The 24,979-nt window shown below is 42.0% G+C and overlaps 2 protein-coding genes and 1 long non-coding RNA gene across 3 annotated transcripts in view; 2 read left to right on the forward strand and 1 right to left on the reverse strand.

The window, feature by feature from the left end:
* The window catches only part of LOC307223772, a 44,172-nt gene extending 40,024 nt beyond the window's left edge, over positions 1–4,148 (forward strand). Inside the window, exon 5 of the long non-coding RNA XR_013842264.1 lies at positions 3,809–4,148. This is a non-coding gene — a long non-coding RNA (uncharacterized lncRNA). The remainder of the gene's footprint in view (positions 1–3,808) is intronic.
* Positions 1–24,979, reverse strand: part of LOC307223765 (uncharacterized protein) — a 74,899-nt gene that overhangs the window by 12,197 nt on the left and 37,723 nt on the right. The window lies entirely within an intron of this gene.
* The window catches only part of TLR3 (toll like receptor 3), a 72,317-nt gene continuing 56,603 nt past the window's right edge, over positions 9,266–24,979 (forward strand). Inside the window, exon 1 of the mRNA XM_079990010.1 lies at positions 9,266–9,360. The gene's annotated coding sequence lies outside the window, so the exon portion shown is untranslated. The remainder of the gene's footprint in view (positions 9,361–24,979) is intronic.

Raw genomic sequence — 24,979 nt, forward strand, 5'->3', positions numbered from 1 at the left:
GAGAATGAAACTAGGCCTGAGGTTTTAAAAGCCCCAGAAAAGAACAAGAAAGGAAATGCATGCTTTACACTCTTTAAAAACCTCTTTTGACTAACTGCTCCCTCTAAAACCTATGTTCATGGCATCAAATATTTACCAAATGGAGGTTTAAACTGCTACAAAGGGAGTCTTGTCTCGAATGTGGGTACTGTACAGGAAAAGTGAGTTGGGGGAAAAAGAACAGCTAACATGCTTGATTTACAGCTTTCTGCAAACTCGGCTTCTAAGCACATCATAGCCTGGAATGGCATAAACAAAGTAGGCTGGTCTCAAATAATTCTGCAGGGTGAGCCTCATTGAAATTATGTGATGAAACACTTTGAGGAGTGGAAGTTTTAAAAATAGAAATCTTTAAAACAAGGCCTCTGTTTTGTGGTTTCTCAAACAATTGGTTTTAAACTGATGGTTTGTCGAAAGCTCTCCCTCCTTCAACATTTATCCTAGCTTCTTCTCTGGAGGCTTTCCCAAACAGTAAACAAGCCAACCAACCACACTTTACTTTTTGGAGCCACATTGCAGATGTATTTACTTTAGAATCTTAAACTCATTTAACAGTCATTCCCTCTGCTCTGACCAAGGAATTCTATTTCTTTGAATAAGACTAGAGATCTAGCCTCTGCACTCTCACTCTTCACTCAGTCAGACTGGCCGTCTAAGCTCTGTGATTGAAGGAAACCCTCTAGGCCGCTATACCGTCTGAGTTTGGTCAGCTGACTCACCTGGAAATGGTCAGCTGACTTCACAAGCTAATGAAGACACACCAGCATCTAAAGAAACTATCCTCCCAAGTCGGCTTCTCAGTCTTCTGGCTACCTCGTTGCTTCAGCAACAGCACCATCCACTGTGTCATGTGTTACCCACTATCGACCTCCAGCCAATCCATCTGGCCTATCTGACTATTTGTGTCAGGCTCAAAGGCCTAACACTATTAACCTACCTCCTGATGGAGATTCAGTTGTAGACTTTCTTCCTTCAAACACACACACACGCTGCAAAATGCATCTGTTCAAAGAAGGAACACTAGCTAAAGTTGCTATTTCCTGCTGCTGAGTCAGATACCAGTTTTTGCATATTATTTTCTGGTATACATTTTTCTTCTTCAAAATTGAGTCATCTTGAGCATATGGAGAAGGCAGGATATAAAAATTAAAATAATAAAATAAACATTGCTGACAAGGATGCACACATTCCCATCTGTATGGCAAGGCTCATTTCCAACACTGTTATCACACTGCTCGAAAATAATAATGGAGGATATGGTTATCAACACAGTTACTAGTCATGGTGGCTATAATCTCCCATATCAAAACCAGTATGCCTTTGAATAGGAATTGCTAGGCAGGGCGGGGTTGCTATTCCACTCATGCCCTTCTTGGGGGCTTCCCATAAGCATCTAGATGGCCACCATGAGAACATTATACTGGAAACTAGATGGGCATTTGGTATAGTTAAGAGCAGCCTTATGGCTTACTATCTAAATGCACCATGACTATACTTGGACGGGGGGGGGGGCAGTAAGCTTAAGTAGTGGAAAGGTCCAGTTCACCAACTTACACATAGAGACCGTGCCTCCCTAGCCTAATTGCTTTTCTGCCAAATACAATATTGCTCGTAAACATGCCTTAGGCACAAAACATTTGAAATCAGTCCAATCCAGTATGTTGGTTTTGTTTAACCCTGTGCCTAATGGGTAAGGTCCAGTGCGGCTTTTGTTCAGAAATCTATATAGCATCTCCATACAACAAGTGAGGAAAACAAAAGCTGTCACTATGCCTCAGAAAGCACTCATTTTCATTCTTTTGTTATAGCTTCTGCATTCCTAGTTTTCCATAGAACTCCTAGCTTTTTTGGGGGGGGTATTTGATCCCCAACAAATAATTTGTGCATTCCCCTGTAGTTTTTTTATGGACATACCCAAGTAATTGGCAAGTAACTGGTTAGACTTCTGCATAAAAGCTGCCACCAGGATTTGTTGAAAGTGAATCATCCTGAATGAACATTGGAATGAGGCTTCTTTGTGTGTTATGAAAAGAGGACAACTATTCTGAACTCATTGGTTCCCCAGCCTGACTTTGCCAATGCAAATGCAGGATCAGGAAAAAAAATGGTAGGACTTATCTGACGGTGTATTTATGGTGTCGTAGTAACTCTCTACATGAGAAAAGTAGGAGGGACGCGGGTGGTGCTGTGGTCTAAACCACTCAGCCTCTTGGGCTTGCCAATCAGAAGGTTGGCGGTTCGAATCCCCGTGATGGGGTGAGCTCCTGTTGCTCAGTTTCTGCTCCTGCCAACCTAGCAGTTCGAAAGCATGTCAAAGTGCAAGTAGATAAATAGGTACCGCTCCAGCGGGAAGGTAAATGGCATTTCTGTGCACTGCTCTGGTTCGCCAGAAGCGGCTTAGCTAGCTAGCCACGTGACCCAGAAGCTGTATGCCGGCTCCCTCGGCCAATAAAGCGAGATGAGCGCCACAACCCCAGAGTCATCTGTGACTCGACCTAATGGTCAGAGGTCTCTTCACCTTTACATGAGAAAATTTAAAAATTGTCCAGTAGCACCTTAGAGACCAACTAAGTTTGTTCTGGGTATAAGCTTTCGTGTGCATGCACACTTCTTCAGATACACTGAAACAGAAGTCACCAGACCCTTATATACAGTGGGAGGGTGGGGTGGGGTTTTTCTCAGAAGGGTAGTGGGAGATGGGTGATTGGCTCAATGGGTATGGTAAACTGGCGACTGTCAATGATTGCAAATAGTCCTACAGGAAAAAGCAAGGGATAGTATGCAGATGACCAAAAATAGCTTTAGCATATGTAATGAGACAAGAATCCAATATCTCTATTCAGACCATGTCTCTCCATACTTTTCAGTTTAGTAACAAGTTGTAATTCAGCAACTCCTCTTTCAAGTCTATTTCTGATTTATTTATTTTTTCTAATAAGACAGCTGCTTTGAGATCCTGTATTGAATATCCTTGGAGATTGAAGTTTTCTCCTACTGGCTTCTCTGTCTTGTGATTCCTGATGTCAGATTTATGTCCATTTATCCTTTGGCGTAGGGTTTGGCCTGTTTGTCCAATACAGAGAGCTGAAGGGCACTGCTGGCAGATCTACAGCAAACCTTTTTGGAACTAAAACTAAGATATTGGATTCTTGTCTCATTACATATGCTAAAACTATTTTTGGTCATCTGCATACTATTCCCTTGCTGTTTGCAGGAGGCAGGGGAGAGCTGAGCTGGCAGAGAAATAAGAAATAATGAGAAATAAGCCCTATTGAATTCAATGGGACCTACTCTTAGATAGATAGGTTTTTGCCCCCTTTGTCATGTTTAGAGTAGGTCAGATGAAGTCATTGGGATTCAAGTTAGGACTAATTTAAATCCTATTGATTTCAGTGGGTCCACTCTTTCTGGATCCAGTTCAGGGCAGGGAACGCCATGTTTGCTTAGTTACATTTAATTTCTCCCTGTGACATAACCATGCCAGTTAAAACACAATAAAAACACAATAAAAGGCTACATTCTCTCTTCGCAAAAAAGACACTGTTCATGTCCCATTGCCAGAAAAGTCCCCAAATAAAGATTAACAGTGTGCCATGAAGGTCAACAAATCTAGAGCATTTTGCATCAAACAAGGAGTATACTTTCAAGATGACAGCTCCCCCAAAGGCAGTTTTCTATCACTAGATCCCTCTCCATGACAAGGTCAGATGATGGTGAATCAATAAGCAACTTCCACGGCTGAGCAGCTATCCTCTTGCTTTATATCCAGCATATGAAAGCAAATTGAAGCCTTCTCCATTGAACTCCAGTGCCATCACCAGCTCCATATGGAAAACAGTACAGAACTGCAGACATATTCCAAGAACAAAGCAGCACAGAAGAAACCTATATAGTCTGCATTTTGCCCTGGAGCTTCTGTTACTGAAGCAGAAACCAGGGGGTGCACCCTGACCTTCTTGTTTACTGTAAGTCCATATGCCTTTAAGAACTCATATCAGCACTAGGAAAAATGGGGCAGGCATTTCATTGGGAAGGGAGGATAGACATACAGCAATAACTGAGTGCTGTTGATTTTTACACAGTGGAAAACAAAGGACTTAAACAAGACCTGGGATGAATAAATCACTTTGGCAGGTGCTGAATTACAGTCCACCAGGGCCTTACCTGAGGAGCATAGTTTATGAAATCCTATATTAATCAAAGAGTTTTATGGTGGTGTTTACACCATGCTTTTTACTGTAAATGCATTTGGCACACTTTCAGAATAAAGTGCAAATGTACTGATGTGCCATGCTTAGGTTGTCTGCACCACCTTATTTTCATAAAACCCATCACTGAAAATAAGATTCAGGAGAGTGCCAAGTCTGTGCCTCTCACCATTTGCCTCTATTTCTTCTCATCCACATTCAAGAGGCAATAACTTTTCCATTCTTGCTTCACTCATGTTTAGACAAATGTCTAATCCCTTCCTATTGTGCTGTCCTTCAACCATCACCATTAGAACCTTCTCCCTTTTAGATGAATAATTGCAAATTCAGCTGTTAATTGGACTGTTTTTAAAAGAAAATAAGCTGAATTTGTCTTTGTATTCCAAACATTCTTCATCTCCGATGTTGAAGCCTTTCCCCTGTTTGCAAAATGTTAGAAGCAGTTTTGTTGTTCATATGCCACTAGGCACACTTATTTCTTGAATGGCATTAATTTCTAATCTCATTCTTATACTGTCCATGTGCACAATTGCACCATCTGTTGGAAGTATGACAGACTTCCAACAATTATGTATTCTGTCTAATGATCTGAACTGATTCATATCTCTTACTAAGCATGTGGATCTTGTGCTTATACTTTTCATAAGAATATCTGAAGATCTCAGAAGACTTTTCAAAATATACACACACTTTTGTAATAGTGCTTGGTTTCTGAGTGGTTTAACTAAAGTTTTAATAAATTAACTACTGTAATAGTAAATGCATGCAAATTCTACAGATTTCATTGAACAGAAACTTGTACTATTTGAAACTCACAGTAAAAATTAGTTTTTGAAAGCATTGTCTTTTAAAAGCATAGTTTTTAAAAGCAGATCTGTAATCCATGCCTTCCATAAATGTGTTAAAGGGGAAAGTTGGGACTTAGTGGAGCCTCACTTAAGGAGATGGGCTTTGGCACAGAGGATTTTGTGTAGCTCACAAGAATGAGAAGAGTTTATAGACTGCGGCTTCATTGAGGAGTCTTTCATTTTCCACTGAGATCATTTTAGCTACTGTACTTTTCCATGTATAACACCCCCCCCCCATTTGGGGGGACTCCAATTTCATAAAATGGCCCATAGTTGATGAGCTTTTTTGGGGGTGGGGGGAATACAGTAAATCACTAACCCGATGGTTGCAATTGCTCACCCCACTTGCTAACAATTGCTCACATCTGCTACAAGCGTCTGCCCGATCACCTATAGCAGAAGTAAATAGCAAGCACAATTGCCGCAGCGGCAGCCAATCCTCAGCAGCCCTTGACACATCAAACCATCGCACACCCATTTCCCACAGCCAATACAAAGAAACCCTTGCCACAGCCACCAATCACAATACCAGTCACCAATGACAGTCTGTAGTTTGCAGCTGCAACCAATCACCCGTCACCCATACCCACTACCTGTGTATAAGACGCCCCCAGTTTTTAAACCTTCTTTTTCAGTAAAAAACAACAACAACCCCTAGTCTTATACATGGAAAAGTACGGTACTTGCTTTTACAATAGGTATAGAGAACCTGTACCTTTTCGGATGTTGTAGGACTAGAACTCACATCATCTGTGATGATTGAACAAGCTAGCTGGGGCTGATGGGAATGGGAGTTCTACAACATCCGGGCCAGCAATATATTCCCCATATATGATTTAGTGTGACAGCTCAGCAGGAAAGACACAGAGCCATCATACATTAGCATCACCAGAAAGATGTGGACAAAGGCTTGTCAGGTTAATTCAGACTAACAATTTACATATCTCATTGCAGTTCTTCTTACCTTGCTTCTACCCTTGACTCTTAGTCTCCCAGCCAGCAGCAGTCCTTAGCCTGTCTACTCCTTTCCTGCCAAGAGAACCAAGGTTCCTTAAGAATTTATTTTCTCCCATCCAAACTGACCTTCACAAGATATTGCCAACTTTCTGACATCTACATTTGTGGCCTTCCGTAGAAGATTTAAGATCACATATTTTTCTTACATAAAAATATGTAAATGCAGGCCTACAGTGCTGATATCATGATATATTTACAACATGAATCAATTTATAACTCAAAATACTTCCTTCTCTTGATGAAGAGAGACATTTGATCAGCATTAAAAAGCCCATATTTAATAGTGATGACAAGAAGCAAGCTATAAATTATCCATAATAGTGGGCAATCCTATGCAAATGTTACCCTCCAGGTTAGAGTGGTGTTAAAGATAAGGGCTAGTCTTGCAATCTTATTACTGTATTTTCATTGGACTGGAAAGGACCAGGGATGCAGTACAGCATTCAATAGTCTACCTACCGATGTTTTGGTATAATTAAAAGAGTTTCCAGATTACCTTTGTCCTAGGAGGCAAAAGCAGCTGTTCCAAGACTGAGCAATACTGTCTTGCATGATTTCCAAAGAGCCAGGTGCTATGGCTGTCAGCCAGAACAGAATGACAATTGGGTAATCTGTGCAAGAAAGAGCAGTTTCTGCTCCTCCTCCTTACTGGCTGAGAGAGTTAAGTAAGTCAGCCGATCCCTAAGAGTCTTTCCCTCCCTTTACACTTTGTGCTGGCAGAAGGGTCTTTGATTCGCCTTCCACAGGATACCAACATAATCAGATGGGAACTCAAATGCACATGGTGGCAACTACATGTAAATAACCACAGAGACAGAGTAATAACTGTGAGACAATATGGCTAACCCATTGATTTTATTAATGCCAAATAGTATTTGTCAGTACAGTGGTACCTTGGGTTATAAACTTCGCTAACCAGGAAGTGGTTGCTCCAGGTTGAGAACTTTGCCCCAGGATAAGAACGGAAATCATGCGCCAGCGGCGCAGCGTTAGCGGAAGGTCCCATTAGTAAAAGCACGCTTCAGGTTAAGAACTGTTTCAGCTTAAGGACGGAGCTCTGGAACGAATTAAGTTCTTAACCCGAGGTACCACTGTAATTGCCACGCAAAACCTGAACATTTTGACTCAGAATTACTACAGACAAGGTGCTAAATGGAGTGAAAGTAGATGCAATCCTTTTGAACAAAGCAGAAAGCTGTATGACATCTCACTACTTCCATAGGCATCTAGTTGGCCACTGTGAGAACAGAATGCTGGAATGGCTGGGGCTTTGGTGAATGCCAATTAGCACTGAGCTAATTTTCTGAGCTCAAAGGCAAATAGATGACAGGCTGGTTGGTTGGTTTTTTGCTTTAAAAACCTCCATCTTTCTGTCAGACAACTATCTAGTCTCAGGGAATAAAAGCTATATTATAGGAGATGGATGTTGACTATACAGAAATGTTAGGGTTCAACACCAACACCTTGCAATACATACATACATACATACATACATACATACATACATACATACATCTGGACTGAAAGCAAAACTACAAAACGTATGAGTCTCAAGCACATTGATGGTCCACGTGGAAGAGTACAGCAGAACATGTTATGGTGGAACATGGGCTTCAGAATTCACCCGTCATTTATTTAAAATATACCTACGCCATAAGGTTGGGTAACCAGTCATTCACCAGAAGTTGGTGGAACACTACTAGATAAGAAGGAATCATGTGGCACAAGCAAGTGTTACCTAGTCTTATGAGGATGCTTGCTCTGGTCTCTGCTCAGTCAAAGTTGCTCTTGAATTGCTGGTCTGTTAGTTTGCTTCCAGACCTGATCTGTTTCATGCATTCAAAGATTATTAACTATAGCTGTATACCTGCTTGTGTCCTATATATGCCACTAAATGAAATGCCATAACTCAGAAACATAATGGACAGTTAAACTCTCTAGGTGGTATTGTTTTAGTCAGAGTAGACCAATTTAAATTAATGGCTCGAACTTAGTTATGTAATGAATCATAGAATTATAGAGTTGGAAGGGACCATAAGGGTCATCTAGTCCAACCCCCTGCAATCTTTTGCCCAATGTGGGGCTCAAACCCACAACCCTGAGATTAAGAGTCTCATGCTCTATCGACTGAGCTATCCCAGTTCATTAATTTCAGTGGGTCTTCTCTGAGTAAATCTTAGTTGAATACCACCCTCTGTTTTCCAACTGTGCTCTAATTATAATTTACTCAAACCTGAGGGTGGGTCCTGGTCCTAAATGAGGAAGGACTCAGAAGTTAAAAGATTAGTCAACGCTGTGTTTTGATCAGTTAGAAAAACAGAGATATTGTGAAAATGATATCACAAGCTGCTCGACTCAATAGTAAGTAATTTATTTGCAAATACAAGGAAGGATTCTGCCCACAACTATTATTTGAAGTGTTCATTTGCAAACAACAGAAGCTTAGCCTTTATGATGAATGCACTTCAGTTCAGAGTCATCTAGGGAAAATATGGGGGTTTTGATTGCCAAAACACAGGGAAGACTGAGAACAGCCCAGCTGAGCTGGAATTACTCATGTTTTAATAAAGTCCAAAGCTACAGTACTGTTCTATTAACCAACATGTGCCAGTACATTTCCCTTAGAATGTGCTTTCACCCCAAAACCATGTTCAATTATAGCAGCATTTCATCTTAGTTTTGTCTAACACTGTCTAAGAACAAGATGTGTGTTTCCCATTCAAATACCCCCCCCCCCAAACTGTTGGCTTTCATGTATTCTTATCCTCTCTCACTATGCTGAATTTGCACAACTGCATCTACAGGGTAACTTAAATCCATTTTGATCCTGCAGGAGTCCTGAGACAGAACAACAAAACATCTTGATTTAGTTTCTGCCATCTATAACTTTATGAACAAATGAAATCAACAAGGTCCTTAAGGAAAGCAGGGCAGATGCATGTAGCAAAAATGGACTGGGGTAGCAAAATACTCCCATTGTTAATGAAAAGGGGAATTAGACATGGTGAGGGACATCACAAGACTTTAGGCTAATCAAACAAAAGCTTGTATCTCTTTAATGAGAAAGAGGATTTTGCAGAGGAAAACAGTTATTGGTTGTAAGTGAATCACAGCTATTGAAATCCAAAGCAGCAGTTGAGGTGGATTTCTTCTTTTGTAGTGAATATATTAGCAACAGACTGAACTATCTTTCTTGCCACACCACAGGGGAGCCTGACAGCCCTCCACATGTTCAAAGAATATGTGAGGTAGGTTGCATGAGCTAACCACTTGCCACTACTAATACACCCAACAACCATGACCACCCCTATTCTGCATGTTTTGGACTCTATGTGCCTAGCAGTAGAACAACAGCCCTTTTCCAAGGATAGTTAGTCATGGGTGGGGTATAAATAATATATGATGATGATGATCTTATTGACATCCTTTGGTTGATCTTATTGACATCCAACACCCTATTAGAATGTGGGTCTTTTTTGTGTGTGTGTTTTGGGGGTTATTGTTTTTAGTTTGATTTTATATGTTGTGCTCTTGTTTGTGAACCACCCTGAGACCTCCAGGTATAGGGCGGTGTATAAATTGAATAAATGATGATGGTGACTGGACCAGGATCCCACCCCTTGCATAAAGGAGTGGGTTCATCAGTGCTGAAGGAAATTGTTTTCCTTGGACTGCAGTGCTTCATCTCCTGAATACGACAGTCTGACTCTGAGCAATGCCAGGAGGGAACCTTCCATTGGTGCAAATGGAAGTTTCACTTCTGAGGATGACAGCAGCAATGGGATGATTTTTGATGGTACCATGGCGAGAGGAGGAAAGGGCTAACCTTGCCACAAGTATCACAGTCCCAGTGGAAAACCACTCCACCTTCAATCAATGCTTTAATAAAATACACAGCAGCAATTGCCTTTCACAGACAAAGAGAAGGCATTTTTTAACTGCCATATTTTTCAGTAATAACTGCTCCCTTTCCCTCTCTGACCTGAGTCATTGGAAAGGCATTGGGAAGCATATTAAGGATGGCCATGGCTTTTTTTCTTGAGCTGGAACTCGCCAGAACTCAATTTACACTTCTCTCAATTTTGCAGGGCAATTCTCCAGCCAAGTGATGTGTATACAAAATGCATATACCAGGGATTGTGTGCATGAAAATGCATATAACAGTGAAAATATACACATATTGTATTTGGCAAAATTCTTTTGCAAAGATGTGTCTATTTGGCAACACTGCATTTTAAAATGTACACTAAAATGCTGATGGATTTTCATAGGGGTGGAGGTAAATCACACACTGGTGTGGAAATGGGGAGAACTCAACTTAAGGCTGGAAAAATGAGATATGGAATGAAACCAAAATTGACAGATTTGGCTATCCCTCATTGAGTTACAGTTGGTTTCTCCCAGCCCTGGTGTATCTAGTGCCATCTCCCATCTGCTATACTTCCTCTCCTCCATCTATCTACCTCCTTTTCTTTGCCATCCCTGCCTCCGAGGCCTTGATATCAGTTGGTTTACCTACTGCTTCTGCAGTAGCAACATCTCTGGTTTCTCTGGCAACCCAGCAGGCAGGCTGAAACTCCACACAGTCAGCATCTTCCCCACCTGCCATGACTTATTTTAGCTTCTCAAGCAAATGTGCCCTTTTCACCCCCGTCCAGTCCAGGTCTCAACTGCTTCGCAGACTGAGATAGCAGGATGGTTATTCTGGAAGGAAATGAAGCAAACCAGCTTAGCACACAAATGGTAAGTACCGTATTTTTTGCTCTATAAGACTCACTTTTTCCCTCCTAAAAAGTAAGGGGAAATGTGTGTGCGTCTTATGGAGCGAATGCAGGCTGCGCAGCTATCTCAGAAGCCAGAACAACAAGAGGGATTGCTGCTTTCACTGCGCAGCAATCCCTCTTGCTGTTCTGGCTTCTGAGATTCAGAATTTTTTTTTCTCGTTTTCCTCCTCCAAAAACTAGGTGCGTCTTGTGGTCTGGTGCGTCTTATAGAGCGAAAAATACGGTAAGTCATATTTGAAGGGGTCCTAGATAAAAAGCCCTCTTTTTTTGAGGAGTCTTTCACCCTTATTCAGAAGGTAGAAGAAAGGAGGTAGTGCTAAACATAATAGGCTGGAATGTCATCAGGGAATGAATACAAAGATGACATTTGAGCAAAATAGTAAGTTGGTCCATTTCCACTCCCCCACAATTAATGTTTCCAAAGCAAAGGCCGGAATGGGGTTGGGGTGATGGCCCATTTCCTGGGAGAAGTAAAGGTAGTGATGTGGTGGATGTGTTGACTAACCAATTATCTAGCAGAATGACACCCCAACTTGGAAAATGTCTGCTCCATGCAAACTGCCTATGCAAACAAACCATGATGTTAAGCCAATGTTTATTCTTGTGAAACAAAACAAACCACAAACTCTGGTTCAGCTGCAATGCTGAGCCAGGGATCCTAATTTCTGGCTCTCACTTCTACTAGGGCAAGAATCAAGTGGGAGCAATCTCCACATTCATAGTAAACTACTGGCAATGGTTTACTACGTGAAGTGGGCAGGATGTCTTCAGCCCTTTACTTATTTTCTATCCACGTTAAAGTGGAATTTTTCTTTTCTGTCCCACAATGTTCTCTGCTTCTTCCTGGTCATGTGGACGCCGCTCCTCCACTATGAGACTATGCCTTATACCTTGCCATTCTCGTGGCTCGATCTTCAAAAACTTCAAAAACTTGCTTCTTTGTTCTTTTGATCTTCAAAAAACTTGCTTCCTTTTTGTTCTTCGGTCCACTGCAAACCTGAACTTGGGCGCAGTAGGCCTATATAGGTGGGTAGTGGATCAGAGTGAAGACTGCTGCACTCTGGTCCATCACCGAAGCACTACCTCCTCTGGCCACCTAATTGGCCAATTTAAATCTTGAGGATAGCAGGCCATCTCACCCTCCCATGCAGAGGGGGCAGGGAAAATTCCTCAACAGTCAGGCTTCAGTGGTGAGGCCTTTTCTCCATGGAGCTGAGGGCCTGCTATGATGGGCCACAAATGCTGCCCACCTGAAGACTGGGTAACCAGTCATTTTCTATCCCAGTTAAATACAAATGATTCTGTATTCTACACAGGATTTTGAAAAAAAGAGTCCCTCCTATCACCCAGAATCTCTCTCAGTGCCCCCCCCCCCCGTCAACATATTTTTAAAATACAAAGCGGGTCAGATAAAAATCTGAAGTCAAGCCAGTTCCCACCATTTGTGAGAAGAATCAAATCCTGTTCATTGGTGGAGTTAATGGAAGCAAAGGAAGATCAATTTACTGCAGCACAGAGGCACTACTATCCCTGAACCCTGGGTAACTTCCCCAGGACAAAAACTTTTGCCATACCTTACACACCTCTTTGGGATGTAATTGGAGTCAAATGGTGCACAATTGCTGTGAAAGGAGTGTACTATTCAGTCAATGAGCTTTGTAACTGATCCAACTTTGTTCAATGGGCTTTTTTAAAAAAAGAAAAGAAAAACCGCACACACCTCCATTCAAAATATTGCCATTTCTACCTTTGTAAAGTATCCCAGGTATTCCATGGCAAGGAAGCAAACATGAAGCAGCATGTGTTCTGAAAGGATACACTCAGTAAAACAGTTACACAATAGTTAGGGTCAAAGAGGCTCTCGCAGCCTGAGTGCTTTTGCGGATCACAGAGAGTTCTTTGCCATCAGCAATGCACCCTGTTCAGGGATCACTGTGTGTCATCTACTGTTTTGCATTGATTCACTGAACTCCCAGACCTATCAGCTCATCTTCTTTCGATGAGACACAGCTAATTTCAAGTACAGCTGCACTGAAAGTCCTCAGTATGCAAAGGAGGTTTTTTGGGGGACGTTACGTATACATTTTCTCCAAAGACTGCCAAATGCTTATCTTGTGTATGCCTGTTGGCTGTTGCTTGCACCAGTCACTTCTTCCTATCACTGGGGATCTCCTTCCTCACAACACAATCACAGCCAATTGGGGATCATACTCTGAATGTAAAGATTTCAGATGGCCATGTAGCCAATCAGGCTTGGCATCATGACGACATAATGGAAAATGCCATAGTGGAGGATAAAGAAAGCCAATACAGAGTGAGAACATGGCTTTCTAGCTGGGTTGGGGGAGCACATCTGGTCTTGAATACATTTTGTGGAGGAAAGGGATCAGCTGCCCACACTATCATAAGGAACAGACAGTGCAGGTACTTTCCTACCCAAAACTTCTTTCTTGTCTCATTGTTCTCCAAATTCTTCTCATTTGTCCACCCAAGTTGCCAAAAGGGATCCCCTTTCATCGCCTCTGAACAGGGCTGCAAATCAAGGGGTCAAAGTTAGCTAAGCCAGAATTTTACACTTTCCCAGCTTGAAAAAGGGGTTCTCTTATAATTCTGCTCACTTTCACTATGGTTTCCTAGGCTAGGGTTTCTGAAGACCAGCACTTTATGAAAAAAATAAATAAAATAAAAATAATTACAATTATTTCTACCACTACCTACTCACTTTTATTTCAGCTCACTTAGCATAGATACAGGCAGCATTACATTTTGAAGGCAATTAATACAACATACCTATATTTTTGCACTTCTTCCAGCTCACATGGGCTTGATGTGATTACTGGCCACAAGACTTCCATAAAGCGATCTAATATCTACCTCCTTCATTAAGTCTGAATTTGCAGCATTAACTTTCATTATTAATAAGCTCAGAACATGTTAAACCAAGTCACCTTTGGCATGTGTTTTAATAGCATAAAAATGGAAAACTAAACAGGCAACTGGTAACAAACTCTGAATTAATTTCTAACCAATGTATTCTATAAAAGTGTATTCATCTATGAACCAACAACATAGTGAAGGGGATAAAAAATTAATTTGTATTTCATAATTTTCCCAATACCATCTTGCTGGCCTGACCTTAACAAGAAACCCACAGAGGATCGTTGGGCAAGGCAGCCCACTAGCTTCAGCACCATGGAAAGCTCCGGGTGAACAACTTGCTCCAAAAAGAAAGTCTAAGGGTGAAATGAAGCCTTTTATAGATGTGCGGCCTGATTAGCCATTTCATCCTTGAGCAGCGGAAGACCTTAAAGGGGCAAGTCTCTGCCTTGGATGTTAGCACTCCTTCTCCTGTCTTGACAATTCTCTGCAGTCTTATTGCCTAGGCTGATGGGCTGAAATGGGGATTTGCATCCCTGGTGCAAAGGAGTCTGTTCCTTGAGTAGTGTAGGCTCTTCGGACCACAGAAGTCCTAGTTCAAGTACCCAGTTATTTAAAAATGCTCTCTCCCTGTCATTTCCCACATCAATTTCAATGCTCCTCTAATTCCACTTAAGGATCTCCAGTTTACCTTCTGACTATGTAAATTTCTTCCTCACTCTCTGCTTCCCAACAATAATTTCTTTTCCTCTATCTCCTTCAGTTTAATCTGCCATTCCCATTCCCATTTCCTTCACCATTTCTTCTCCAGTCTTCTAGCAGTCCACTTCTCATTTCTACATAGCCTCCCCTTCTCTGTCCACTTTCCTCTCTGCCTGCCAACCCATTATCAAAGTCAACTTCCTCTTAAACCTTTTATTGACCCACTCACTTTAGATTTACTTTCTCTGCAATTTGTTAGCACTTAATCCTTGCACATCCAATTTGTGTAATACTTCCATCTGGCCATATTGTCTCTTCCCATCTTTGTTGTCCCTGCCTTAGACTGTAACCCTTCTGGAAAGAACCTTGTTATTTGGGTAACCTATAAATTGTGCACTAAAATGTACTAAAGGCAAGATGGGAATTTTCAAAAAAGAAATTAGCTTAGAGTGTGGGATAAAACAAATTACTGGTAATAGTGGTGTAGAAATTAATGCTCAAGTTGCTACAAGAACTTACTCTTTTTTGCTATGATAAGTGGCTGAATACAGAGCTATATGTTACCTTACACAGAAAGGACAGAGACCAAAAGATGCTGATATTTGAGGAAAAGACACCTGTGCAAAAATTAATTTCTCCCCTCTGTGACTACCTTCTCCCATATCTTCTGATTCTCCTTGAGCCTTAGGATATACATTTTATAACTGATTAAAATTCCGAAATCACAGCCCACCCATGTCCTTTTATCTATGCCTTCACTACACCCCACAGGCCTTCCAACATAAATCCCCAACCCCATTCAATTCAATTCCTACATTTTTGTCATTATTTATCCATATGCCTAAATCCAAAGTCTGACTCCATGGCTACTGAATTCCCTTTCAACCAACCTAATGATCTAACCCCCACTAATATGTACCCCAAAATGGTCAAATAGTTTATGTGCTACCCTTCTAACCAAGCAGCCAATGATAAGCCAAACCCTGGAAGAGGAGAATTCTGTTATGAGAGGCCTTATTTCCTTTTACCTATGGAAACAAGAGGCACAGCAGCAAGCTTGATGCCACTGTACTGATGGAAGGAGTCTGGTGGCATTGCTTGCAGGAATCTAATAAATGTAAAACTGGTGTTTATCCTCTAGTTTTTGAATGCCTCATTTAAAAATAACATTATTGATCTGGCATTTTGCTGTTTAAATGGGCCCTTAAGACTTCTATTCTTGTGTCATCCAGAATTGATTTTTAAAATCTATAATTTAAAAAATCAGGGTTTTAAGCATTCCTGTATCATTAATGTGTCACGAACTACTCATTTTTGCTGTAAGAAATCTATGCATTGATTTTAAAAAATGTCACTTGGAGTTGCACTTCCCACCACAAGAGAAATTCTAGTGCATGACTTACATAGTGATATCAAGTACATTCACATGGAAGTGACTCTAAATGTTCCCACTGTGGACAGCTCACAAGGCTCAGGCTCAGCCTGAGTTCGGGCTTCAATTCCCCATAGTCGTTCAAGACAAGCTTTGCCTGAGCTCTGTCCAGCATACTGTACATTATTTGCTGTAGATTGGCTTGGCCACAGGAGAATGTGTTCAGATGACCTCTGCTCTCAAAGGGAAGACTCCTTTTAGCATATCTTCTGCCTGTGAAGTATGTGGCCTGCTATGCACTTAACCTAAACCCATGACAAGATCCTGTGATTGTGTACCAAAGCTTTTCTCCCACTTTTTGTCTTGGCTCCTTGAGTCATTTCATGGATCTACATTGTAAATAATTAGTACACCACCCCAATGCAAGTCAGATACTTTGTTAAACTGCTGTGAGGTTCATTGTACACTTGCTCAACAACTACTGGCTTATGCGGAAACAAGATAATTTCTCTCTCTTCTGCAGATGTTGGGGAAGGTCACCATAATATATTACTTAGAAATGAATAAGGCCTGTTATGCAATAAGCCATCTGTATGCCAATGAAGAACTGATGTCAATAGCTGCAGAAAACCTTCAGATGTATAGTCCTCATAAATATGTTCTGTAAGCCTGTAGCAGTTGTGTATCTACTTGTCTGAGCCATCAGATTGCGAGTCAGCTTGCACAAGTAGATATATGTCCCTAGCCTTTATATTGGAAGGTGCTTTAAGAAGTTATAGCCTAGCTACAAACTACATCCTTGACCTTTTTAAGGGACAGCTGCATGGTGCTTCTACTCTTCAGCAATATCAGCTGCCTTTTGTAATTCTCATTAGTAAGGCAATTGCACATCTTCCTCCCTTTTGTTTTATTGGCTTCTGTAATCTGAAGACTTCCTTAGTCTTTCCATGATATATAGTAATGGATTGTCTGAGTGGGAGGTACACAAGGTCCTACAGCACTACAGTTCTATGAAATGAGCCACACTACAGATATATTTTAAGCAGCAAACAGGTACTGTGAAACACCTCCTCAGAACAGGCTAGTTTATAAATCCACACACTCCATTGATTACTCAATACAGTAACTCGTCAAGGAATGTGTGTGAACTGATTCTGCTTGAAATTATCATGGTTCAGCTAGTGTAGGATGATATGGAAATTTCATCTCTGGTGTTTGATCTGAGATGGGGAATTCCATCCTTACGAATAAACAGCTAATAAATATGTATGTGTCGAAGCAGCTCCATGAAAGCTTCTGCTAATTACTAGGAATATTAAAGGACCAGCTCAAACATGGCTTGCAGGAGCTGCAAAAGCTGTTATCTGGTGGGATAGCACAATATGGACCCCTTTCCTTCCTGATTTCCAGAAAAGCAGCATAATAGTCCATACCCGGCACTGCTGGGCCATACAGATGCTGGAGCAGAGAACCAGGACAGCAGTCCAGAAGGAAGCTCTTGCAATGGATTAGTGATAGGTTCTAGTGCTAGTGCCAGACGGTGGTGAGATCCCCCTTCATGCTGTGGAAGGAACTTTACACTGACTTAAAGTGCACAATTTCATAGTGTTTGGGTCATCAGTCTTTGTAAGAAAAGCTACTAGAGTTTGGCTGGCATAAGCAGCTACCCTCAGGCTCAGTGGCATGTCTTGTGTTAGAAACATGAGTTTCCTCCTCCAATAGGCAATTGATCTAGAGCCTTGCAAGAAATGTAGTTTTCCTGTAGGGATTGAGCAGTCATGACTGTATGATGTGGACAATATTGCCCTAAGCCCTAAGCAGACATTTTGACTGGGTACATTGATTTTACTTGAAGTGGGGGATCTGGAGTCAGACCCCACCACAAACTACCATGCAGATTGTGGCTGTGTGTGTGTGTAATATAGGCTTTCTTCCACATACCAGAGCAGCAACACTGGCAATAGGACTGTGTCCTTTGCTGCACCTGAGGACGGCAGACTAGCTTGCAAAGTGCAAGGCAAGTCATTATGGTACATACAGCTCTGTCCTCCAAAACCACACAGTTGTTCCCTCTCATAGATTCCCATCACCTGTGCCAGCCACCTCACTTGGCCTAATGGTAGGGCTGGGCTTACACCTGCCATTTCAGACTCCTCTCCTGTTTTCAACTTCCCTGCCTTTTCATTCACCAGTGCTGGAATGTGCATCTCTCACAGTGCAATTCCTCCCTGCCCTTCTGCGTATATGACTCGATGTGCCTGCTAGCATACAGAATGGATAAAACAAAGAGGCATAGCTGACCCCCCACCCCCCATGGCAATGTCTTGGTGGTTGGAATAAGTCCAGGCAGAACTTAGAAACAGAGCTGTCAAAAAGAAATGGGGGGGGGGGAGAGATGAAGTTATAGCAATGGGAGGAAAAAAATAAAATAAATTCAAGGACACAATGACAACTGCTGTGAGGAGCCTCTGACTCTTACAGAGGTATTAGAACGTTGCCATGGTTACAACTTTCCCCCCACAAAGGGATAAGCAGACTTTTAATAGAGGGATTTATTGATGGTTGTGCTGGAGCAAGAGTGTCCAGCAGAAACTGGCAGAAAGGGGGAAACTGTGATAAGCAATTAGAGTGTCCTAAGCAGGCAATGAATAAACTTCAGCAGTCCCCTGGGGAAACACAAGAGTGATTATTTGAAAATGTAGCATAGTTTCAAGGAAATCAGAGGCAGCTGGTACCCAGTGGGTCACTGCCATTTGTCTCCAGAAATAATGCAGGGTTACCTCAACTACTAAATACAGTGGTACCGCGGGTTAAGAACTTAATTCGTTCTGGAGGTCCGTTCTTAACTTGAAACTGTTCTTAGCCTGAGGTACCACTTTAGCTAATGAGGCCTCCCACTGCCACCACCGCGCAATTTCTGTTCTCATCCTGAAGCAAAGTTCCTAACCCGAGATACTACTTCCGGGTTAGCGGAGTCTGTAACCTGAAGCGTCTATAACCCGAGGTACCACTGTACTGTGCTGTGCTGTGCAACAGTTCCATATCTTCTTTTTCTCTGTGTCTGCAAACACAGGCCATTTCATCACAAATCCCCTCCAAATTCCTTACTTTGCGGCTGAATATTATTTTGCTCTGAAAGTAATAGTCTGTAGTCTATCTTGAGAATCACACACTACTCTTTTTCCAGCTTACCACATAAAGAGCAGTTTACATAAGCTCTCCTCAGGTGCTAGCTCACCCCCCCCCATGTCCATTTTTGGAAGGCAACTCTTTGCAGTGGGGAGCCTTGTATATATGGAGGGGATCCCTATGTTTTGGAACCTGAGAAAACCAGAGCTCCAAACACACAGAAGAAGTTGCCACAGTTCCGTGTTTTTATGCCTGAAAGGGGCTGTAGACCCAGCAGAATCAAATGATTAGCTGGCCTGTACCACTCCAGGTAGGGGGCCTGCATATTTGAATGGTTTTGCATGAAAAACCACCCTGAACATACCAAAACGGCATGTCAGGGAGAGCTAGGCTGATACTTTCTCCCTGGCTTGCTAAATTTCTACAGGCAGGAAGTTTTTCACTCAGAGCAACACAGCATATAGGGCTGGATTGAACTAAGTGTGCACAGAAAGAGGTCTGCTCCGCTCATGCAATAGGACCAGAGGTGGATTTAGGGAAGCACAACAGGTTTGCCCACAGTGGGTGCCAAGTCGAGAGGGTGCTGCAGCAATGAGAGGCAGGTGGCACTGAGTTTTGGCTTCTCAAGGGGCCACTGCTGAAATCTGAAAGTTCAAAGTCCACCATTGACAGGACTGAAACCTTCCCCCCCCCCATTTTGTGTAAGCAAACCCAGACATGTAGAATGTGGACATGTGTTTTAAACTGGTTTTTATTTGCTTACTGGTTTTTTTATCCTTTCAAATTGTGTGGTTGTTTTTTACTCTTTTTACTGATATTTTTATTGTGTTATTTTTATAAACTGCTTTGAGCTTACACTCCAGCAGTATATAAATATTGTGAAATAAATAAAAGTGCGGTTGTTGTTATGGTGGATATGTCTGAGGAAAATGGTGGTTAGGAACCCTCTATTATTAGTGATAACTGCTCCCTGCCCTAAAGTCTCGAATAGCTGCAGGGCTGAATGGGGGGAGGGTAGTAACCTGCCAAATATCTGCTTGTCATTTGTCTTTTAGACTGAGGAGCACCAACAAAAAATGTGGCAATACTAGCTGTCATTCGTTGATGGGGAAAACACTACAGTACATGTCAAAGGCTTACAAGCTAAGCCTCCAATAAAGGGATGATAGAAGCAGAAAAAAGTGCCACTGAACACAGTGGGGTATATAGCTACCACTTTTGTTACTCTATGTATATATGTGCATAGATAGATAGATATCTGTTCCCAAGCTAGGTGAGAATTGTTACCATGGTTTCGGTTTTACACTACTGAAAAGGGGGATGGGGAGAGAGAGGGATTTATGTAAGCAAGCGAAGCACAAATGCAGCACTGTCGATTTAGAGCGGACATTTACCGACTTGAACAACTTTGCCAGGGAATACTTTATTAGGAAATGAAACTGGGGGGGGGGGGGGGGAGAGACAACAAATCAAAAGCAAGCTGAAATTCTTCTTCACCTCTGAGCTAGACCACTTGTTCCATAGAAATGTCAAAGCTGGGATTCTGTGCCCACGTTCTTTCATTTATGTGTTATATAAAACAGACAACCAGTTTACTTTGGGGGGGTGTCGCAAAATGCACCCCAGAGCAGTTTTCAACTATCAACAATACAAATCCATGAAATCTAGCAATCAAATCATTAACACATATAAAATATTCGTTTCCATATAAGGTGCACACACTGACAAACCATCACACACACTATGGGCTGCTACTATGGGCTTGTACAATTTGCTTGCCAACCCCAACTAACCCTTTGCTAACTTGCCCACACCTGACCCACCCCACTCCTTTGACACCGTATCCACCCCTTTGCCTATTCCATGTGGCAGTAGTGGACTTTGGGCTCCCAAATTTCAGTGGTGCCCTGTGCAATGCTAAAATCCTTCTATAACAGGTGTAGCTAATGTGGTACTCTCCAAATGTTACTGGACTCAACTCCCACCATCCCTGACCATTAGCCATGCTTATTGGTGTTGATGGGAGCTGGGATCCCACAACACCAGGAAGGCACCACATTGGTTACCTATATTCTACAGCAACAATCTCGTAGAATAAATAGATTACAGACTGTAAGATATAGCTTATTCTAAGACCAGAAGACCAGAGATTCAGGGCCAAGTATATACCTACTTTGAGACATTTGCCCCCTTCATACATTATGCATATGAAGTGTTCCTCATGAGTTGATCAAGGAGTGGGGCCACACCCCTGCATTAGGACGTACAACTGGCTCTGCCTCCTGGACATCAACACAGATGTCTGCTTGGAGGAAACTTACACGTGAGCAGGAAGATCTGTCATATCAGGACTCTATGAATAGATCCACAGGTTGGTGCCTACACCATTCAAGTCTGTGATCCACAGAACCTTTCCAACAATAGCTTGATCTACTTCTCTCTCACACTATGTATATATATCTCCATGCAACTAAATTATGAATATCCATTCCCCTGGATAATACAGATGCTAATCTTATATATAATTGTCAATCTAACAATATATAACTAATATAATTGAGTGTGTCGCAGGGTCCATGTTGCTGCATTATGCTTATGTCACAAATACCTTAATTTTCCATCTTTCCTTTCTTTCTTGCAACCCCCTTCAGTAGTTTGTTTCTTGCGTATGATAAACATTTATTTATCAATTTTATGCCAATGCACCCACAGTTTATAGTAGCAGCAGCTTAGAATTCAATAGTGCCATACAACAAGGGAAAGGAACAAGGATGGGATGGGAGGAAAAAAATAAGCATACCTTGCTTCCTTGGCTGCTACATGAGACAGTTCTGGGTTGGAAGGAGCAAAATGTGATCTGATCCCAGCTGATCTAATGGAGGAGGCCTCACTATACAACCACTTCCACTTTTGCAGTCAGGTGGAATTGTTGCTGATGGCGATTGGTTCCAACAGAGCCAATGGAGGAGGCCGTTTGGCCAACTAGTCTCACCTGTCCCTCTTTTGTATCCAGGTGAAATGGCCACTGAGGGAGATAGTTATCACTTTCTCTCTTATTACCAATGGCTTTGTATAGTTGTAATATAACATACCAGTTACTTGCAGGGCTTTTTTTCAGCCAGAACTCACTGGAACTCAGTTCTGGCATCTCTCAGATGCACACCATTGCCATTATAAGAGAACAATGGAGGCATTCATGGTGAGTTCTGGCACCACTTCTTCTAGAAAAATAACACTGGTTAATTTTATGGTGGGACAAAGCTGCCCTCCTGACACTAGCATCACTGCTGCTTATCTGGACAGGGCTTGGGCAGGGTGATGGGGTAAGGCTGAGCAGTTTCTCCAGTGGGATTGGCACCCCCAGTACAGTGCTCCTCTTTCTGCAACAGCATGGCTCTGGCTTTCTTCACAGCCTATCTGGGTAAACAGCAACACCCATATCAGAAGGGCATCTTCATCCCATGTATACCATGATTGTGTTTGGTAAAACAAAGAATGCAACTTTACATTGCTCTATATATGTGAAGGCAAAACACACTGTTTAAGAATCACATGCCTGAAGGAAGTAAACCCCATGGTGCTTAAAGAAGCCTTGTTAAGCCTGTTTAGGACTGCAGCCTTAGGAAGCTTATAAACTCTACTGTAAAATGGTGGGCTTTCAATTAATCCATGCAAATGCATATAAGGTGATTTACACCCTGGTCCTATGCATATTTATTTTCGTCCCTCTGGCATTGGAACTGTTTTTCAGTAGCAGAGCCCATGCTTTGCACATGGAAACGTTCACATTCAGTTCACCAGATCTCTACTCAACATGATCTCAGGTACTGGATTTGGAGAGATCTCTATCTGAATCCTTGAAAACCTGCTGCCAGCTATATATATCTGCACACAGGAAAAAAGTATCTTTGTAAACTCTACCTTTTAGCTATGGCCTGAAAACTCCTTCTGTATAAGAAGCAATAAATAGTAGATTAAGTGATGTGTGGATCCTCCTAGACAAATTTGGCAGTGTTAAACACACCACATACCCTTAAGTCCTATGTAACTCAACTCAAAAGTACATCCCATTTGACTGAGTAGGACTTACACACAGGAAAGTGAACCCAGGACTGCAGCCTTAAGCTGCTGTAGTGATAGTTGGTTTCAGGAGGACTAACATGTTACCTCCTGCATTGCTTATTTCAGGGCTTGTTGCACTCATTTTTTAATATATATACATGCTAACGCTTAACCCACCATCCACGGTTGATATGAATAAAACTGGCTATGCAGTATGCAAGGCTGGTTTCCCATATAAAGAAAGGTGCCCAGAATGGAGAAACTACTCAGGTTTTTCCTCCCAGGTACGTGTCCTTGTTTCAGATGGTGTGTTAAAAGGGCCTGAACCCAGAGTGCAGACCGCTGTCATGCAAATGTGCCCTTCAACACAGTGGCTGTAATTATTTATTGAGAACCCAATGGCATTTTAATTTATGAGACAACATACTATTGAGAACTCATTACATTAATAGCCAAATTGCATCTGGATTCATTAGGCTCAAAACTCTAGAGCAGCCAACAATAGCCCCTGAGGGCACTGGATAAAATTCTAACTTGCTGCACTGTTAATTGCTCTTGATGGACAACAGGAGGAAAATAGGGAGCAAAAGAATAAGCACTTTCTACGGTTCACATCCACAGAGCCTTTCTTTTTTTTTAAAAAAAAAGCAGGGAAAGTTTTCATTTTATCAACCTAATCACTATGCCATCTTTTACTATCCCTCAGGAAAACTGAAGGACATTGTTTCATGTTTTACACCAGCTGGTCACATGATTGGATAAAACACTAATGTCCTGGAGGAGCAGAGCTGTACTAATAAACAGAACTGTTTAGTAGCACTATGGCTGTGCTGGATAGGACTGGTGGGAGTTGTAGTCCAAAACATCTGGAAGGTGTGGGGGGTGGGGTGGGGGAGGCTGGGTTAGTACCATGCCACAACTTTAAGCTTCATTGCTGGAAGAGAGTCCCCAGCACAGCCGTTATTCCCTTCTTCTCATAAAAAGAATTTAGACACATGGCTGGAAGATTAGCTTTTAGTTCTCTCCTTTTTGTTGCTCATCTAACAGTAACAAATACCCATTTCAGTGCAGCAAATAAAACCAAGTTATAACAGAAGCAACAGGAAAATAAACCAAGCTGACGTATGCAACCTATTCTGTATCTGATATGTCTGAAAAGAAGTCTCTCTGCTAATCAATAGAAACAGAATATAGTGTGTGTGTGTGTGTGTGTGTGTGTGTGTGTGTGTGTGTGTGTGTTTCTCTTGTTGGACAACCCTACCCTGGCTGTAGCCACAGGGGGGAAACAAACCTGTTACAACTTAGCAGTTTGCACAGGAGAAAAAGCATGCTTGGGGAGGGAGTGTGTGATCTCCCCTTTCAGCTTCATGCAGTCATATATATATATATATATATATATATATATATATATATATGAGTTCTTGAACGAGAACAAGGTTTTGGTTTAACAAATAAAAAGGTGCCAGTACCTTGAAATAACAGCATTCCAGCTGCTGAGAAACGTTGCAGTCAGACAGTTCACTCGATGCTAGCTGGCATGAAACAAGTTAATGTGCCACCTGCTTGTATACAGTGGTTGTACTGCCCCCTTCTCGTCTATCTGATCCACCTGGTAGCCTCTGCCAGTAGTCGAGGCACTTGCAGCAACATGTATGTTCTATTCATGCGCAGTCAGTTCCATGCTGTACTATTTGTCCAGAGGCATCAGATCTTTAGAGCTTCCTCGAATGTGATTGGCTGCCCCCCGAGCTCATTGTACTTCTCTGGCCTTAACCTTCAGTGTGTTCAACATGCTTCCCGAGAGATATCTGTCTGTCTGTGTCAGAGAGAATTAGCAGCTAAGGGAACGTTGGCAGGTTAGGAGGAGATGGTTAAAAATACCGTTTCCTCCCATCCCCCCCCCCCACTCTCCGAAACAGACTTCAGCGGACAAGACTAATA

This window comes from Podarcis cretensis (assembly GCF_951804945.1).
Source record: "Podarcis cretensis genome assembly, chromosome: 9".
In the NCBI taxonomy this organism is placed as follows: Eukaryota; Metazoa; Chordata; class Lepidosauria; order Squamata; family Lacertidae; genus Podarcis; species Podarcis cretensis.